Here is a 20,841-nt window from a genome sequence, read left to right as displayed (position 1 = left end):
CCATATCATGGTTTTTGGAAAGCGTGATTATTGATGGAGTATGAAGAACTTATTTTTCTTGTGTTTTCGCCTTTCCCCCAAATTTCTTTGTTGTCTTTTTCTTTATAACAATTAGAGGTCATTAAGTTATGACTCTTTCTAAATCTGTGTTCTAGAAGTGTCTTTTCTATGTTTTTCCCCTGCTTTGTAGATAGGTTTGATTAACGTTTGGACTTTTCTTCCTAATTCTAATGCATACTCTCTCAAATAAGGCATACATTTGCACTTATATACTTCACAAAAGAATCCTGATTTGCAGAATTTACAATAGCATCATCATCATCCTCATCCAAGCCTTATCCCAACTATATGAGGTTGGCTACATGAATCCTGTTTAGCAGTTCATTCTGTTTAATGCCATATCCATTGTTAAATTATTGGCGCTTAATTTATTTCTTACTACTTCTACCCATGCCCTTTTTGGTCCACCCCTTGCCTTTCTATCTCCTTCAACTTGTAACAAATTACTGCTTCTTATGGGTGTTGTTGATGGTCTTCTATGCAAATTACTAAACCATCTTAGTCTACTTTCTCTCATTTTATCACCTATTGGACCCACTCCTAAGTTCTTACGAATGACTTCATTTCTGAATTTACACTTTTAAAGTGTTATCATATCTTTCTTTTAATTGATTTATCTAGGAGGAATGATCCTAGTATTTTTTTTTCTTTGTTCTTTTTGGTAAGAGAAAATTATTCACAAACACCAGCTCGGCCATACAGCTTGACATTGCCAGATTGGAACGTTTGATCCAAGTCACAATACACGAGGGAGTGACCAGATCATGCATCATCACTAATAACAAACAAAACTTAAATCCAATGACTTTAAGTGTACAAATGAACAAATCCAACGGTTCAAAATTGTTTTTCCCTATCCAACATATCACCTAGGAAAAATAATACACATAGAAATACTTTTACGTTCTTAACTTATATTTTGGAATGCATTTTCAACCGCTATGGACTAAATGCACAAAATTTTCAATAATATGATTCCTTGGTTGTGTTTGCATTTTTTTTTTATTAGTAAGGAAAATGTTCACCGTTTGTTCAGCAATGTACGGTTATGTACTAGATTGGTTAACAATAGCGTCATGTGCCCTAGGGCGGATTCCAACATATTGATCTACCCAAATGAAGGAACCATTATGACCACCCCTAACTGAGCAACGAAAAAACCACCGCCCATAGTTAAAATCAGTTATTGCCATGTGCAATGGCATCTCCCTTTGCCGTAGGAACAAGTTGGTATGAACATTTCATCAGACATTTCTGCATGAAGAATTTAATATAATAAACATTCAAAGTTGGCAAATGAAATTAATACCATAATAAAGTGTCGTAGTCAACAAGGAATAATACAAGCTCAGAAACATGTAAAAGCTAAATTGAAATATGTAAATGGCCAATATATATTAACACAAACACATTTCCCTTTCTTCCATAACTTTGAAAACCAGAAAAAAAAAATACCACATAAATTATGAGAGGAGCTGGTTAAACCTTTAGTGTAGTTCCCATAGATTAGTAGCAATCTGATCTCTAATTATGTCCATAACCGTACGAGAACCTAATGCAACATTAAGAAGCTCCTCAACATCACCATCCGAGTTGTTATCATCATGATCGTCACTGATGATGCACGATCTGATAGCTCCCCTGCTAGTTAATGACACAAAAGCTGATTTGGATGGTTCCCTTGTCTAGGCCAAACTGTGCATGGCCGAGCTGGAGATGTCCGAGCTATATAACGGAGAGCTGTGTAATTTTCTGAAAGACCTGTAGGGACACAATATTAGCAGAGCTATGCTGGGCTGAGATGTTTTGTTCTACAAGAGAGACAGAGTTAGAGTGCCCGGGTGTCTTTACCTAGGGGCACTCTGATGCTTAAGTCAGAGAGTGTTTTAAAAGTATTTTAGAAAGTGAGAGAGCTTGAGAGCTTGTAATCGTGCATACCTTCTCTCAGGAAATAAGTGCATTTTATAGGCCTCAGTGTTTAGGGTCTCCTTGGAAACAGGCATGAGCTCTTTGAGGAGTCGTTTCCTTCTTTTCTAGCGCATTAATGTGTCAGTTGCGAGATCCTCGCGGTGGTTACGATCTGTCTAAGTAAAGTCGAGGCGCACGACACGATGAGCCATTCTAACGGTCGTGCTATTGGCACTCTTGGTGGTAAACTGCAGGGGGTGGTTAGCGAGCTCTCCTTAGCAGGTCGCCTTGATTCCCTATAGCTCGACTGATTCCTAGGACAACTCGCCGTAATCTTACGGGGTCAACTAGTTCGGTCTTTCCGATGTAGACGTTAACCTGGGTGAGATGCTCCGAGCTAATTTTACTGAGCTAGCTCGTTGACTTGGCATCGAGGTGTTGACCGGAGGCCACATGTCGCTATTTGGTTGGGAGGACCAAATTACGCCTCATTAGTTGCCCCCCACTCTCGAGCTCGCGTTAGCTCGGCGAAGAGAGTAGTTCTCAATGGGGGTAATTGGTCGGGCCAATTCACATGTCACTTGCTTTATTAGCTTGGTCTGAGGCTGGTGTAGAATGTTGGCATGTTGCTGGCACTTATCACATTGTTGTATCAGCTTTCGTGGTGGGCCAGTAGTACCCTTGTCGTAAGGCTTTCTAAGCTAGGGCCTGCCCCCCAAGTGTCCTCCACAAAGTCCCTTGTGGATCTCATGCAATACCCAATCTACCTTAGTTCGACATAAGCATCGGAGATATGGCAACGTGAAGGACCTTCTGTAGAATTGCACGCCTACTATCACATAACGAGCTGCTTGTCGTTCTATCCGCCAAGTTGCATTTTGTTCTTTTGGCAATATGCCTTGCCTTAGGTAGTTGAAGATTGGATCTATCTAGCTCGATTCTATAGTTGTTATATGGGCAACCTCTTCTGCCCCTTTTTCTATCGATGGGTGAGGTAGCTCTTCTATGTGAATTGTTCTTTTTGTCGAGTCTATCGTACTCGCCAACCTGGAGAGGGCGTCAACATCTATGTTTTCTGATCTTGTAATTTGTTAGAGATACCAATAATGGAAGCTAGGCAGGAGTTCCCTCACCTTGGTTAGACAAGCCGTCATGGCAGGTTCTCGAGCTTCATACTCACCATTTACTTGGTTTACCATGAGTTGGGAGTCACTACAAACCACGAGATGCTTGTCCCTGACCTCTTTCGCTAGTGCCAACCCGGCTATTAGTGCCTCGTACTCGGACTCGTTTGAAGCTCGAAACATAAACCAGAGCACGTATTCTAGTTTCACCTCGCTAGGTCTATAGAGTATCAACCCAACTCCGTTCCCACTCTGGTTAGACGAGTCATCCACATGAAGTATCCAGGGCTCCACGTCCTAGCTCGCGATCTCTTGAGATCGCGGCTGGTGCCACACTGGTTGAAGCCTCATATGTGGTTACAAGCTCGGTTGCTCCAAGGGTAGGCAAGCTGAAGGTGCGCTCGACAATAAAGTCTTCTAGAACCTATGCTTTTATCACTGGTCACAGCTCATAACAGATGTCGTATTCACTGAGCTCTATTGCCCACTTCGTCAATCTCCCCGAGACCTCGGGTTTCTAAAGGATTTGCCTCGGAGGTCGATCGGTCAGGACTACAATGGTATGGGACAAGAAGTAGGACCTTAGTTTTTGAGCTACCAACACTAGCGCAAAAGTGAGCTTCTCTATGTCTAGGTACCTCGTCTCAGTAGCGTGCAGGACTTTGCTCACGTAGTAGACAGGTCGTTGTATCTTGCTGGTTTCTGGAAGCTACATCTTACTCTCGACTTGCTTGGGGTACTTCTTTGCATTGATCTTCATGTTGTCATTCATCTTTGATGAACTGTTTAAGATAACCCTGTGTGATTAGGTCTTCCATCTCGTTTTTAAGGTTCCAGCAATTTTTAGTGTCGTGGCCAACATTCGAGGTGGAGTAGCTTATCTTTGAGTTGAGCTCTGAGGTGGCGATCTGCTTTTCTTCCCACAGCGAGCTGTTGCATCTTCTCCTTGGCTTGCTTTCTCTTCCCAGTCAGGTCGAACATCGACCCCACAGCTTCTTCTGCTTTCATAAACTAATTTGCAATGGTGAAGAACCTTTCCATGGTTGTCGGGGGTTTAACTCCATTTCCCAATGTAGTTCGGGGTGGCATAAACCATTTTTTGTTGCTGTCAACTACACGTTGGAGTGGCATAAACCAAATCTAGAATCTACAGGCATTCCACGTTGAATATTCGTACATATTCCCGTAGTGTCTTGTTTGGTTTCTGGACTACATTGAGCAGGCAAGTTGCGGACTTTGAGTGCCTTATGCTGCTTGCGAATTGGCTAGTAAACATGTTGGCGAACTGGTCCCAGTTTTTTATGGAACCTGGGGCCAACCTCGAGTACTAGAGCTAGGCTACTTCTTTTAATGTGCTCGGGAAGGTGATGCACATACTCGCGTCGTTGGCCCCGTGAAGCAACATAAGGGCTTGAAAATTGTCTGCATGTTCATTCGGATATATGGTTCCCTTGTATGTTTCAAGGGATGGTGCCCTGAAGTTTTTGGGTCTTAGCGCCTTAAGAATCTCTAGCGCTAAGGGGGATGCTCAAGTCAACTGTGGCTGTTCGAGTAGCGTACCATCCTGACTTACCGCTTTGCTGCTTACTTTACTTTCTTCCTTATTGTTCACTTTGCTTCCTAATGCCTCCTTGGTTGGAGCGGGCTGGCTTTTCTTCCCAGCGTTATGAGCACGCCTTCCGCACTTCTTCTTGGTCCCTACGGACGAGCTGGCGGCCTCGGTCCCGATGGGAGCCACAGCTCGGCTCTCCATCAGTAGTTGGTTGTTATTGAGGACTGCGTTGTCGATGGGAGGCTGGTTGTTGGTGTTCCCTGGTACTCCATTAGATCCTTGGATCTGGCTACAAACCTGAGATGGGGCTAGGTTGAATTTGTTTTCCCAAGATTTGAGTTGCTCGCTCATTCCCTGCATGCAACGTACTAGATTGTAGAACTAGCGTGCGTCTACTACTACAAGACGGGGTGCAGAGGAACGGGGTGCAGAGGAACATCAATCTGTCCAATAGTAATAGTGGGGATTCGGCCATTATCATTGTTGTTGTTGTTGTTGTTACTGGCAAGCAGGTTGCTTTTGGAGGCCATTTCTTAACTTTCAAAGACAGTAATAGAGAACTTAGCTTTTGTAGCGTATTCCCACAGACGGCGCCAATTGATGATGCGCGATCTAGCAGCTCCCCTGCTAGCTGATGACTCAAAAGCTGATTTGGATGGTTCCCTTGTGTGGATCGAGTTGTAGGGGGCTGAGCTAGAAATGTCCGAGCTATATAGCAGAGAGTTGTGTACTTTTCTTAGAGACCTGTAGGGAAACAATATTAGCCGAGTTGTGTTGGGCCATGTTGGATATGTCCGAGCTATTTTGTTTTGCAAGAGAGACAGAGTTAGAGTGTTCGGGTGTCTTTACCTGGGGAGGGCACTCCGATGCTTAAGTCAGAGAATGTTTTGAAAGTATTTTAGAAAGTGAGGGAGCTTGAGAGCTTGTAAATCGTGCACACCTTCTCTCAAGAAAGCAATGCCTTTTATAGGCCTCAGTGCTTAGGGCCTCCTTGGAAATGGGCATGAGCTCTTTAAGGAGTTGTTTCCTTCTTTGCTAGTGCGTTAATGTGTCAGTTGCGAGATCCTCGTAGGGGTTACAATCTATCTAAGTAAAGGCTAGGCACACAACATAGTGAGTTGTTCTAACGATCGCGTTGTTAGTGCTCTTGGCGGCGAACTATAGGGGGTGGTTAGTGAGCTCTCCTTAGCAGGTCGCCTTGAGTCCCTACAGCTTGACCAATTCCTAGGACAAATCACCGTAATCTTTCGGGGTCAACTAGTTCAGTCTTGCCGAGGTGGAGGTCGGCCTGGGTGAGATGCTCTGAGCTAATTTTACTAAGCTAGCTCGCTAACTTGGCGCCAAGGTGTTGATTGGAGGCCACGTGTCGCTATTTGGTTGGGAGGACCAAATTACCCCTCATCAATTGCCCTCCACTATCAAGTCGGCGTCAGTTCGGCGAAGAGAGTAGTTCTTAGTGGGGGTAAATGGTCTGGTCAGTTCACAGGTTGCTTGCTTTATTAGTTCGATCTGAGGCTGGTGTAAAATGTTGGCATGTCGTTGGCACTTATCGCATCGCTGTACCATCTTTCATGGTGGGCCAGTAGTATCCTTGTCGTAAGGCTTTCTGAGATAGGGCCATGCCTCCCCCAGGTGTCCTCCACAAAGTCAGCGAGCTAGAGATTTTTTAGAGAGCTGAAAGCGAGAGAGATAGAGAGCTGCGAGATCTAAATTGCGCATAACTTCTGAGGTTGGAGGTAAGGCTCTTATATAGGCATTGTTTGGCATGGGCTTCACGCACCACGTCCGAGATCTCTGGTCGCGCACGTAGACCAGTCTTTGCGTCTTATTCAGTTTCCTCCGGAACATTCGGTGTGGGAGCTAACTTTCAAGAGACCTGGGAGTGACAGGATGCATGCAGAATTGGTTAGTGAGCACGTCTTGCAAGTCGCCACCTAGACTTCAATCAAGTCGGCAAGCCCTCGAGGGAGGTCGCTCCTCGCATCTATGTCACTTCGACCGATATTGACGAGGCACCACAGGTCAGCCCTAGACGAGGTCGCCAGTTAGGTTACCACTGGGTTGGCAGAGGTAGGTCACCAAGTCGGCGGGGCAGGTCTCTAGGTTAACGGAGGTAAGTTGCCAAGTTGGTGGTGGCAGGTCGCCAGGTCAACGGCGACGGAAGGTCTCTAGAGGTAGGTCTCCAACTGGGACTCCATCATTTTGGCTAAGGCAAGTCATCGCTTAGGTGGTGTCGGGGTGTCATCCTATTGTTCTGAGATGCCATATGTCATGATTTCAATGGAGGGCCAAATCTGCCCTCATCAATTGCCCCCCACTCCCGAGCTGAGGTCAGCTCGGCGAAGGGAGTAGCTTGTTGCAGGCCCTTTGGCCTAGAGTGACTAGTTTGATGAGTTCATAAGCATCAGCCCAGGTGACCAAAGTAGTTATAATTTCAACTGTCAAAATGATGTCGAGCTAGATAGATGGGGATGACCTGCATAGTTCGGCTAACCTATTACCAACACATTTCGAGGACAACTTAGGAGGCCTTGATGTTGAAAGCAGTTGAGCTTCCCCTTGTGATACATATGCCGCCATTGGCATTTGAATAGCAGGTCGGTGCCACGGATGCATTGCGTCAGTCCTCAAAGGTGTTGGTCGTCTACTCATACGATAAGACACAGGGAGCTCAACCTGCGGAGGCAAATCTCCTAACTACAGGTTGCCAACTCGCGCTGGAACCTTGAAAGGCTCGACCCACAAGGGCGACTGCAGTCCATTGGCCACCGACTCCCGTGGGAGTCACAAAGGGCTCGACCTGTAGGGGCGACCTCACAAACAGGGATGACGAGGCTCGTTCAGGCTTGATTACGTGTGTCGCAAGTTGGCTCGTTTAGGTCACCAAAGTGAGTCTTCATCAGGTCGTCGAAATTTTGATAGTCTAGTTTGCTCTCAGCACCTTGGCCTATAAACACCTCGGCAGGACTAACCTACGAGGGCGGCTCCACAACCTACTAGCCATCAACTCCCATGTAGAGCATGGAGGGGTCAACCTACGGGGTGGCCTCACAATTGTTTGGCTACCAACTCCCACGGGAACCATAGAGGGCTCGACCTGTGGGGGTGGCCTCACATTCTGTTGGTCATCAACTCTCGCAGAGAGCATATAGGGCTCGACCTATGCGGGTGGCCTCACAGTTAGGGAGATTCTGTTCGGGCAAGACTACGACAACTTGTCTTAGCTAATCATTTTGATTTTGCCCCCCGAGGGGGTTCCTTTGATCCAAGCGTTGTTGTTGTTGTTGCTTGAGGATGCCAGTATTTGAGACTCAGAGAACAGGTGAGAATTAGCTTTTGTGTAGTAGTTCTCATAGACGGCGCCAATTGTGATGTGGATGCCTAGTTGAACCATTCCTAGCTTAACAGTTCCTAGCTGGCAGGTGGCTCAGACGCCTAGTTGAATAGTTCCTAGCTGGAAAGTGTCTTGGATGCCTAGTTGAACAGTTCCTAGCTAGAAGGTGGCTTGGATGCCGAGCTTAATAATGACAAGTTGTATAGTTTACTAGAGCAACCTACAAGGAAACAATGTAAAAGTGCTCGGGTTTTACCCGAGCTGGAGATTTTTGAGAGAGCTAAAAGTGATAGAGATAGAGAGCTACGAGAGCTAAATTGCACATACCTTCTAAGGTTGGAGGTAAGGCCCTTATATATGCATTGTTTGGCATGGGCTTCACACACTACATCCGAGATCTCCGGGAAGACATGCCTAAACAGATATGAAGTTCTCGAAGTTAGTCGTGCACACAGGCCGGTCTTTGTGCCTTATTTGGTTTCCTTCAAAACATTCGGCCTGGGAGCCAACTTCTAAGAGACCTGGGAGTGACGGGGTTCATGCAAAATTGGTTAGAAAACACATCTCGCATGTCGCCACCTGGACCTCAATCAGGTCGGCAAGCCCTCGAGGGAGGTCGCTCCTTACATTGAGGTCACTTCGGCCGATACTAATGAGGTACCACAAGTCGGCCCTAGACAAGGTGCTGCTAGCCGCCCTGAGTTGTGGACAAGGTTGCTAGTTAGGTTTCCACCAGGTTGGTGAAGGTAGGTTGCCAGGTCGCTAGGTCAACGGAGGTAGGTTGGTAAGTCGGTGATGGAAGGTCGCTAGGTTGGCAGCGGAGGCATGTCTCTAGAGGTAGGTCGCCAGTTGGGACTCCATCATTTTGGCTAAGGCAAGTCATCACCTAGGTGGTGTTGGGGTGTCATCCAACTGTTCTGAGATGCCATGTGTCATGATGTTAGTGGAGGGCCAAATATGCCCTCATCAGAAAGGATTACCCTATTGTAGAATAATTATTGTAGTTACCTTGAAGAATGTGTAATATCTCTCAAACCTTCTAATAAATGGTTAGACTTCTGTGAATGAAGGTGGTTGTAAGAGCTCCTTCCCTATCTTGCAAATTACATACACAACCTTCCTTACATGTGTATTAATGGTCCATGAGAAATATTGGAATTGCTCACCCATCAAACGGTTCCTCTCATTGTGACCAATCGTAAGCAAGAAAAATGCAAGTGAATCCTCCAATGTGGTGTTTTTGGTGTTCTTCAATACTCTCCTTGCCCTAAGCAAGTCTGCAAAGTTTTTGAAGACATATCGTTCCATCCTAAAAGAGATTTAACATCTATCTGCATGTTCTGGGTCATTGAGTACTTCAAAGAGGAAGTCATACAATGTTGTTTTCTTGTGCGAGGAGTATATATGTGTAATACCTAAGGTAGTATAATGTAGCTCATGACTGCCTCATTATTTGAAGAATTAATATCTAGTCTACCCCGACGAAATCGACAAGGAACCATTGGATCACTAAAAAAATTAATTATACATTTTATATCATTGTCCATCTATGTTAGTTGTATAAGAAAACAACATTAAGCAAATATCAATTTCAAAGATATGATCGCTGGCTAATAGTATATAAGAATAAATGGGAAGACAACATCACACACTTAATAGATAGCTATGAAAATCATAATTCAACCAAAGTGTGGGTTCATTAGCAAAAAGATAAACAAGAGTAGTAGAGGATAAACAAAAATCATAGTCCAAGTGTGTATGAAATTAACAAAAAGATAACAAATTATTGTAAGTTTAATAGTCATTAAAGCCAAATGCCTAAGCATGACCATATGAGATTGATTCAACAAATTATTGTAAGTTTAATAGTCATTAAAGTAAAAGGCCTAAGCATGACCATATGAGATTGATTTAGTCTTCTGCAAAGCATGGCTTGTTCTATCCGTCAACCAATCCATGAAGCCAATAAACCCTGAGATCCGGAGGAATTACAAGGAATGTAGTCCTCCATGCCTCATCAAGGAATAGTTGGGTAGCCTTGAAGTAGCATTTAGGAGATGGGGATTCGATTCAAAATATGTTGTTAAGGATTCTAAGACAAGTCTCCAATTCTTCTTTTGCTCACTCCCTTTCTATGGCTTCTCTCTTTCCTTTTCCCGTTCTCTTTCATTGTCTTTTTCTTTTTCCGTTTCTCTCACTTTTGCCTAGAGGTGCAAATCGGACAACACGGTTGTATGGGTTGTGCTGGGATTGGGGTTTCAAGCTGGGCCGGAATGGCACAACCGAGCGAGTCGTGCCGCCCACAATATATATATATATATATATATATATATATATATATATTATAATTATATAATAAGATATAGTATAGAAGATATTAATAAAATAAACAATTGTGTACATCAAAATTCATATAAAATAAAAATTTTAAGATTTTTTTCAATTTTTTTAAATAAATAGCTTTGGCCCAATCCACGGCCCGGCCTGGTTAAGGCTCAGCTCATGGACCAGCCCAGCCTGTGGCATGACACAAGCCATTTTATAGCTCTACTTTTGCCCTCTCAAGTTCTACCTCTCTTTCCTGCACAACAACAATCTCCTCTCTTTCCATATCCCTTCCCTTTGCATGGTCCCATTCACTTTCCTTTTCCAAGAACTCCATCTTGTGTTTATTGGTCTCAAGCCATGAACCAATCATAACTTTTAGACCTAGAGGAAGGTAGTGCTTCTTCCCTTTCTTCATGCCAGTTAGGGGATTGCCAACTCTCTTCCTACGTTCTGGGTTCTGTACTAGTGAATCATCATTGAGGTCAAGAAGGTTGGGAGTGGTAATCATTTATGAAAACAACGATTGGTGGGTTGTTTGTCTACTGGTTAGGCTCCTCAAGACCCATTTCAAGTGAGAACTCCCTATCCCATGTTGATTGTGTTCCTCCAAAAATATATTCCAATTCATCCCAATGGCAAAAAACCTTTGTTCTAAATTTGCGTGCCCATCAATAAGTCTACACACAAAATGTAATTGTGAATGGTGAGGTAAGGCTACGTATGGGGGTCTCCTTGAAAGACGAAGGAAAGCTGAGGGCAAAGGGTAGGCTCAAGGATATGGTTGACAGAATGTCCTCCCTTGTTATGACACGGTCCTCCTTTTATAGTGAAGATCCTGAGGTCCCGAAATGAATGAGATAAAAGTGTTTGATTCCCACTAGGGAAGGGAATCTTGAATTCAGTGTCAGTTGTCAAAAAACACTACTAAGGCTTCACCATGTGTCTTATGAGATATCCTAATGATGAACTTTCCTTTCGTCTAAGGATTCTCATAATACACATATGCTACTTCCTCTTTCGAGTCTTCTAGACTGACGTGGCATGAATGAGTTTGAGCTCATCGTAAGTTCATGGTAATTCTAAGTTCATTGCTAGTTTGTGACGGCTTCATGCTCATCACGAGTTTGCAATGGGTATGAGCTCATTGCAACCTCGTGATGGCCTTATGTTCATTACAAGTTCATGATGGCTCTAAGTTTGTTTTCGTTATTGCAGTTCCATGTTTGTTGCGGGCCTATGGTGGTCTTAAGCTCATCGCAGTCTCATTTCAGGCTTTGAGCTCGTCACAAGTCTTTGCAGGTTTTGTGCTCATCGCAGATGTGAGCCGAGTTTTCAACTCGTCATGGGTATTCTTATAGTATCGGTTTAGCACCTTTTGTGCCACCACAGTTGTGGCGATCAATATATACCTACAGTAGTAATTAGGACTACATTCTAAATCTAAACTAAAGAGAGGGTGTGATATACCGGCAAGCTTACTTTGCAAAGAAACTACCAAACGTCATCATTGGCAGCGGGATTCTTTGTCAATGGATCAATTTCCACCCCAGTGTGATTAGTAAGCGTTACATAATGATTCCTACATTGTCTTAGTGCATGAAATTTGTTCTTGAACTGAAGGTGTATATAATTCTTATCATGTATCTGGTTAAATTTCTCTCGGATGTATTTCCACCCTTCATTATTGAAGGTGGATGTGGGCCTGTTGTTTGCTTTAACCTGATCCATGTTTATTCTTCAACATCGGACCATTGTGCACAATCAGTTCCTACCTTGCCACCTTCCTCAATTTCTACTTCTGATGCCATCCTGCTAAGCAAACCCTACTAAAGCATTACCAATCAAATTTTCATATAGTAACCATTACCAATCAAAGTCAGAATAAGAAGAAGACACTTGTATGCAATATCATTTCAACCATTAATTTAAAAGAATATGCATTAGAATTTCATTTAGTTGTTTAGAAATCTAAAGCATGAAGGTTTCTTTTTTTTTTCGATTTTTGAACTTGTATGCAAAATTTGGTGTCTTCACATCAAAGCTTTTCATTTTGATTAGCTAATAATCACTTTGGTTAGCTAATTCTGGTGGATAAATATAAAGGGGTGATATTATTAGAATTAAGTTTTGCCTAGAAAAAGATTAGAACTAAACATAGACATGCATTCTATAGTTTATACGACTATCAGAATGTTACAAGTTATATGCAAAGCTTTCATATTTTTCACATGGAGTTCAATCTGTTGGACTTGATTTTTAAAGACATTTTCATATCTTTGCTCTTGAGATTGAAAAAAAAAAATTGAAATGGATCATACATAGACCAAAAGAGATTTAAAACAATTGATCGATCAACCGAGATTTTGAAATGGGTCATACATAGACCAACCGATGCTAATGACCGAAAAAAAATACTAGATAGCACTGTGATCTGATGCCTATGATAGAAGAAATGGGAAGAACGAAGAAGATGGAGAAGCAGCAGTGTGTGGGAATGGCAACGCCGATGACGAGAGAACCACCGAATGACAACGGTAGTAGGAATCGCAACGCCGATGATGAGAGATGGAGAAGCAGCAGTGTGTGGGAATGGCAACGGCAGTTCAAGGGAGGGGGAAGAAAGCCTAATGTTAGGGTTTTACTGCATACCCCTTTCATACATCACAAAGCACAATAATGTTTTTTGTGCAAGCCACATCATCTGCCATGTCGGATCCACATCACTATGCCGTTGGAAGCAATGCATGAGTGTTGTGGGAAGAATTAATTTTTCAATTCCCATATCGGTGTGCATAACGTAAATCGAGGCATTCCTGTTTACATACGTTTTTTGTGATAAACAATACCAAACAACTCCTGTTTATCCGAAATAAATGCAAATACCTCACCGGCACCTATGTGACACCGTTTTTCTGATAAATAGAAACCATACCAAACATCGCCTTTGTGGGGAGGGGGGTGTCATAATAGTCCATGGTGGTTCACAAGATTGAGACAACAATGCAATGGCTGAATATGATAAAGAAATTTAGGTCTTTTTTTTGTTTTAATTAACACAACCTACTTAGGAGTTCCTAAAGCATCTTTTAAAATCAAGTAATTCAGCTTTTACTTGATTGGATAACTTGTCTCCACATAGTTGTAGATGAGCTTCCCTTACTATTCTCCTGCAGTCTTCGAGTATGCTTTGGCACCTTCATTGTCACAATACTCACAATACTGGTTAGGGACGTAACGTGAATTCCGTCTGCTTCAAAGGAGACGAACACCTCCAGGACATAAAAATCTCAATTGTAAATGATAATTCTCATAATATTAATTAAGAGGGAATTACAACTTAATAGACTCTTGGATAATAACCAATTCCTAAAAACTTGGCTCCTAAAATTAAGCAACAACTTGACCACTTATCCCACCCTCAACTAGACCACTCTCCACATAACTTCCCAACCTGACCCAACAATCCTAGACTCAACCTATGACTTTTAGCATACCCCAAATAGATATTTATTAGGGATGTTCATAAGAATGCCCAATCCGACCAAACTGATCAACCCAGATCGACTCAATTCGAGCTGGCCGGGTTTTCATCAGTACCGGTCAGTTTCGGGTTGAGCAAATATATAAATCGATATATTGGATCGGTTTCGGTTTTCTTGTGTGAAAACCGAAACTAACCCGACCCGAACCGAACTAGTCTTCTATTAGTTCGGTAGTTCCTAGTTTGAGTAGTTTCCTACTTAACTATAATTAGTCTTCTACTAGAACTAGAAGGCCCATTAGGCAATTACAATTAAAATAGGCAATCTATCCTAGTTTCTAACTTTCTATAATCTTTTACACCAAATAGGCAACCCATTAGGCAATTACAATTAGAATTCAATTAGGTGTCTTTTTGTACAGGAGCAAAACCGAAACCGACCCAAACCGACTAGGTCGATTTGGCCTATCAGTGGGTCGGTTTCGGTTTCCACCTCAGGTAACCCGACCAAGTCGGGTTGGTTGGGAAAACCCCAATAAATTGACCCAATCTGACCCGTGAACACCCCTAATATTTATCCACAAAAATCTCAACAACCAAACCTTATCCACCACCCCCAATGACTCCCTTAAGTTTCTTTAATTATTTTGGCCCATGGGCCCATTAGTGGGTCTGTGACATTCCCACACCCTTAAAATTGACCTTGTCCTCAAGGTCATAGCTGCAATGAACCAAACATAGCCTTGTAATGCATGTAACTCCCCATGTTCTTCCCACGAACACATGGTTGAATCCAATCAGCTGTTTTTGTAAATAACTTCAGGTGGGATCCTCGATCAATGCGTGTAGATCTCCCATGTAGACAGGCAGCACCACCACTTTGGATTGAGTTTCCCATAGACAATTTCTGTAATTAAATGCCCTCCAGTCTCAATTGGGTATCCAACCCAAAGTATGCATGCAACCTGATGGCCCCAGGAAGTAGGAAGGCACTTGCTGTTCATGCATAAATCATGGAACCACCAGCTCAAAATCTTTTCATCATTCAGATTGGATCTGAAGTCAGGAAGGAAGTTGAAGAAAACGGTGTTAACTCCCATAACATTGGTACTTCTCATATGCTTCGGAGTTGGACGGGGAGATATGACTTCAATAATTGGGACACTAGGAGGTTTCTCGTTGCAAGTAACGGCAGTAGCATTGATGACATTATGCCCACCACCAATGAAGGTGACGGTGGAAGCACCAACCAATTTTACATCAGTGTATGACTCTGCAACCTTTCCAGCATCGTCGATGTGGTTAACGTGGTTGAGATCACATTTAACTATCAGAGACAATTTGAAATCACCAAAAGTAATACTTGTTTCACACCCTCTGCGATGCCATCAAGTACAACATCAATGGTGTCAAGATTGAAACCGGTGTACAACTGAACAGAGATTGAACCGTTTCCCATTGTCCAAGGTGGGTCCCAGGGAATGGCCCCTTCCTCCATCATCTTTGCTATGAAACACATGCAAGTTTCAATCTTGAAGACCATTTTCTTTTCATCATTTGAAGCTTTTTCGATCTTCACGGCCTCCCCTGTTTTTGAGTTTCGAAACATGGCTTTGGAGATGATTACGTCAAAATCTGTACATATGCTCATCTTCGTCTCCAACAATGAACCGGACATTCAGGAACCTGATAAGCTCTTGTTGAAAATCAACGTTTTGATTTCCCAAACAGTGCTTAGTGATGTCTAAATCAGTTGAAACACCATTAGTGTCAGTACCTTTGCAGGATTGATCCGTTGAGACCCAAGTAGTGTTCTCTAACTTGCGGAAATAACTGCTTCCAGGGTTATTGCTATCACCATCTTTCTCTTTCTTCTCTGGTTCCGCCAAGGCTGCATGGACTTCTATTGTCACTTTTCCATCTTCCATTGGCTTTTCTGAGGAATCAACCACCACAATGGTTTCTTTCTTCTTTGCTGAAGACAGCTTCCAATTGATCGAAACGAACCATGAGGGAATCAAACATCTGTCTGTCTGAGACGTTTCATCACTTGCTCTTGTCCAACAACCAACAATCGAACCTTTGAATGTAGTTGAGAAAGCCTGCACTCAAAACCGGGTTCAATGCCAGGCTCTGATACAATGTCACCATTGTATACTTCCCTTGGAGTCTTTTCATGTGACAAGAGACAGTGATGCAATTTTATTCCGTTCACCGTCTCAGACATCCCTGATGTGTTCTTGTTTTCATCGCTAATAATTAGAAAGTCACGAGAGGCAGAGACTGAGATGAACAAACTATCTGCAATGGATGAATCTTCATAAGTTTTATACTGGGATTTCAATGGAGCTGTGGAGATCTTACCAATCTGTAACTGGTGCATAGATGTGACCACATAATTGACCGAGTAGGAATCCAAAAGTCTAAGTGAAGAGATGTTAAGAGACACGGGTGCCGAGTCCGATGGTGGGGACATGGATATCAGCCCAATCTTTTGGAAGAATTCCAGTTTTGACAGGGTGGTGATCGGTCATACAACTCAAGCAGCACAGACGTCTTTGGACTTTGTCGTTATGGCACTCATAGCTGCTCCAGTGTGTGAGGAAACTTCACCCCTCGTGAAGTATCGCCAAAGAGGGTCCAAAGAGGGACATGGGCGATCGGATTTTCTTGGATTCCTTCTCCGATCAATTTCCTCGTAATTGCCTTTTTCCCAACGTACTCCTTAGTGAGCCACCTGGTGCGTTGAGGGTTCATGATATTAACATTCATGGAAGAACTCATTGCAGGAAGTGGATGAATAAGGGATATGATGCGCAACCGAAGGACCACAATGTACTGCTTGACTAGCTTTGACAATGGCATGGACCACGCTATCTTCATCTAGGTTGCCAGGAGGCCCAGAATTGGTTGTCGGAACTTCAAGGACAGAACTAGAATAGGTGATGATTGCAGCTTTATCCTTCATTGCGTGTTCCTCACTGCCAACATCTTCGACGGCATGCTCTTTCTCATCATTGTAAGTGGCTTCTAATCGATCGAAACGAGCCATGAAAGATTCAAGCATTTGTGTAAGTCATTCCATCATCTGTTCTTGGTCGACTACCAATGATTGAACCTTTCGTTGCAGTTGAACTAATCGGTGTTCAAAACCAGAATCAATTGCAGGCTCTGATACCAAATGTCACGATCCCGGTTAGGGACGTAACGTGAATTCCGTCTGTGCTTGGAGGGAGACGAACACCTCCAATAGATAAAAATCTCAATTGTAAAAGATAATTCTCATAATATTAATTAAGAGGGAAATTACAACTTTAAATAGACTCTTGGATAATAACCGACTCCTAAAAACTTTGCTCGCAACAACTTGACCACTTATCCCACCCTCAACTAGACCACTCTCCAGATAACTTCCCAACGTGACCCAACAATCCTAGACTCAACCTATGACTTTTAACAGACCCCAAGTAGATATTTATCCACAAAAATCTCAACAATCAAACCTTATCCACCCCAATGACTCCCCTTAAGTTTCTTTAATTATTTTGGCCCATGGGCCCATTAGTGGGTCCGTGACATTCATGTTATTGAGTTCTATCCTTTGAAAGCTTCAATAGTAGTCTTCGTATTACCTTTGATGATGACCTGAGATCCCCTGAATTCCTGCGCGAGCATATGGGCCTCCAGCCCAGCCATTCAGCAACAGTTATAGAAGCTATACCAATGCTACCTAGTACCTACAAACATTTTTATAAACTCTCCTCATAACAGCATTCCTTAGTAGGTATCTAAAGGCACACTGCCCAATGTATTCTTCTTCTTCCACAGTCTCTTGTACTAGAACTCTCCTACTCTCTATTGCTCTTTTTTTTACTACTTTTGAAGGGCTACACAATGGGGCGTAGCCCATACCCAACCCAGATTCAATCCCAAGCCTCTATTACGTCTACAAAACCAGCTGGTTGGTACTTGCATATCTATATGCCCTACAAGCGCCTCATATGCTCATCTCAACATGCAATGGGAATATCTCATGGAGCTGTCATTGGCAAATGTTTCCAATACACGGTTGAGATGTGATGTGGTGGACATGCTCTGTGGGGCACAGATGTGAATTCAGCTCAGGCAGCATCAACCGTCTTTTTCATCATTCCATCACCCAAAAAAAAAGCCCAAATACCATATTAGCTAATAGGGATGTCTTTAGTAACTATTTGAAAAAAGCTCTAATAATTATTAGAGAGGAATTTTAAGTGAATATATTCTCAACGCCAGTCTTATGCGGGTTGGATTGGGTAAACAGGTCTGAATTCTATTACTAACTGAAAATGTAGATGAAAATGAGAATACAACCAGCCTTGTAAAGAGATGAGGCTGCTTAGCTCAAGGTTTCGTCAAGTTATGTCTAGGATCAATTTGCATAATCCCCCAGTGGATCGATTGGATCTGATAGAGTTCTGTTTGACTCTATTATGGCTGGTCTAGGAGGTCCGATCTGATCCAATAGACCTGTTTCATTTTAATCATTTTTAGGGTCAGTCCACCTCTGAAATCTTAGCGTTAATGCACAGTTGGGGGTAGGTCAGCTCAGAATTGATGCTAATTCATGGACGCGGTATGGGTGTTATAGGTAGAGCTGTTCCTAAATTTAAATTGTTGCAAGTCTGCAACTAAAATCTGAATGCTGAGGTAAAGTGCAGGCTAAAAATCCCTTTTTTCATCATTTTTTATTAGATTTGGTATAATTTAAGAAGCAAAATGCAAATTAATAAGTGTAACTTTCCAACTGGGTCAAGAAATTTTAATTATACATGTTTTACAGGCATCAATCATGCAACTCGATCTTGTTTTATATAAAATTTGAACCAAGCGAAGCCCACCAAGTGCCTAAAATCTCTAATATACAAAAAGCAAAAGGGATGTACATGGGGAATTGAGATCTGCTCCTCACAGAGCGTATATACCTCACCCCGATCTCAAAGCAGAGATGTTCCCGATGTACGGTTGAATGACTTTTCAGGGAATAATAGTATCCGCAAGCAACACTTATTCGCAGGTGGGTCTAAGGGTATTCTGGCCTTTTGACCCTTCACGTATTTATTTCTCTCCCTCGTTTTAGAGGGTTGATGATAGTTGCATTTAGGAAGAACTGATGAACTGAATTAGGACATGGGTTGACTGGAAATAAAATGCTTAAGTTGGCTTCCCTTGGTTTGATCAGCCCCAATTTGCATCTCTTAAAACATTGTTGGACTTGGACCCATCAAAATTGTTCAGTATGGCTGGATGGGTGAGCCAGGCCTAGATTAGCCCAAGCTCATATCCAGTACGTTTATTGAACAGAACACGTTATAATTGGCCCTTGGGCCAACTGAATAATTAGAAGCTAGGCCCAGTCTACTACCTCGTTAGAACTTTGGGCCAAATGGTCCTCACATTTGGCTTGATCAGGTTGAAGGGGGCTCAAGTTGAATGTATATGCTATTTGGTCCTACCTGTCTATCAATAAATGCTACCTAATCCTCCCATCACCCATCACCACTACATTTACTGATTTACATCGTCCTGGTATCTCGACTCTCGAGGCCATCCAATCTGTATCATCCAACCTGTTCACCACTACATTCCCTACCTTTTCCCTCCTTTCCTTATTTTTTCCTTCGTACCAAACACAAGTGGCCTGAATTAGGCCTCAACTAGCATTGGTTTTAAGAGAGTATCCACTTTGAATGACTCATTAAGAACAGACCGGATTGGATAAGGAAGAATTGCTGGTTGAACCACAATTTGGTTAAAAAAAATTAAAGATTCATTTGGTTTGCAATTAGAATTTGAATCAAAATATTTTGGAATCAAAATCGAAACGGGACTGGGATTCCAATTTCATCCAACCAAACAGGGGGGTCCAATTCCGATTCTAGACCCCCTATTCCCATGAACTAAACGGGCCCTAAGGGTGTCAATATGCATACTAGGAACATCCCCAATTTACTCGTTCTCCTCACACCAACTACACATCATATTCAGCCATACATTGAGAATATCTTTGTACATATATTTTTGTTATTCATGGGGAGATGCTTCCAATCCATGCTGTAATGTGATGTGAGTGAATGGTGTGAGGTGTTTTTTTATTTCTTTTCAAGGGCTGCACAACGGGGTAGCCCATCCCCCAACCCATAACTCCCCAATTCAGGTCCAGGTGGGATTCAATCCCTAGTATCTATTACGATTTACGATTAGAAAGAGACATTACCAATCCATTGGTTGGCACCCTGCAAAAGGAAATGAAAGTAAGGAGCAAAAGAGGTAATTGTTTGATTGGCAACCGATATTTGATAGGGCTGCAATTCGGGCTGATTACGTTATAGATATATATTTGTATTTATAATGCATATATTAATATATATTCATTTATAATATATAGATAATATAAAATATATAATATACATAAATATATACATAATATATATAAATATATATACCGGTCGGTTCAATTAACCATGGGTCTTTTATATTGGTTAACTGAAATCGAACGAGTATCTTCAATTTTTCAAAAATACATAACCGAAACCAAATCAATTGATTTGATTAACCAGAATTTTCGGTTCGATTTTTCACCTCTAAATCCAGATTTGCTCTCCAATCTCCACCGAACGCTCTCATGCCAACTTCACAGCACTTTCAGCTTGTATTGATTGATAACATCTACCATAGGAATCCTCATCTACATCTAGTCTCACTGAGCGATCCCCACTCCAACCTCACATTGTGTCCCAGCTGCATATTGGTCCATATTTTATATTGTTATTCATAGGACATGTTTCCAACGGTAATCGATGGGGCTACGAGGTTGGTTTGAGGTGCTCTCTCAGGATCAAATCCCGATTTTTAATTTCTTACCGTATTTATACATCATTATATTATCATTAATAAGAGATGATTTTAATGCACGGCTGAGATGTGCTGTGATGTGAGGCTCATTGAAGATCCAATTTGGTTAGGTTTGAAGTTTGAACCAAGTTTTTACAGCATCATGTTTTTCCGATATCAT

The sequence above is a fragment of the Nelumbo nucifera genome, chromosome 1, assembly GCF_055504915.1.
Source record: "Nelumbo nucifera cultivar China Antique chromosome 1, China Antique-T2T, whole genome shotgun sequence".
Lineage (NCBI taxonomy): Eukaryota > Viridiplantae > Streptophyta > Magnoliopsida > Proteales > Nelumbonaceae > Nelumbo > Nelumbo nucifera.
This window is presented reverse-complemented; position numbering follows the sequence as displayed.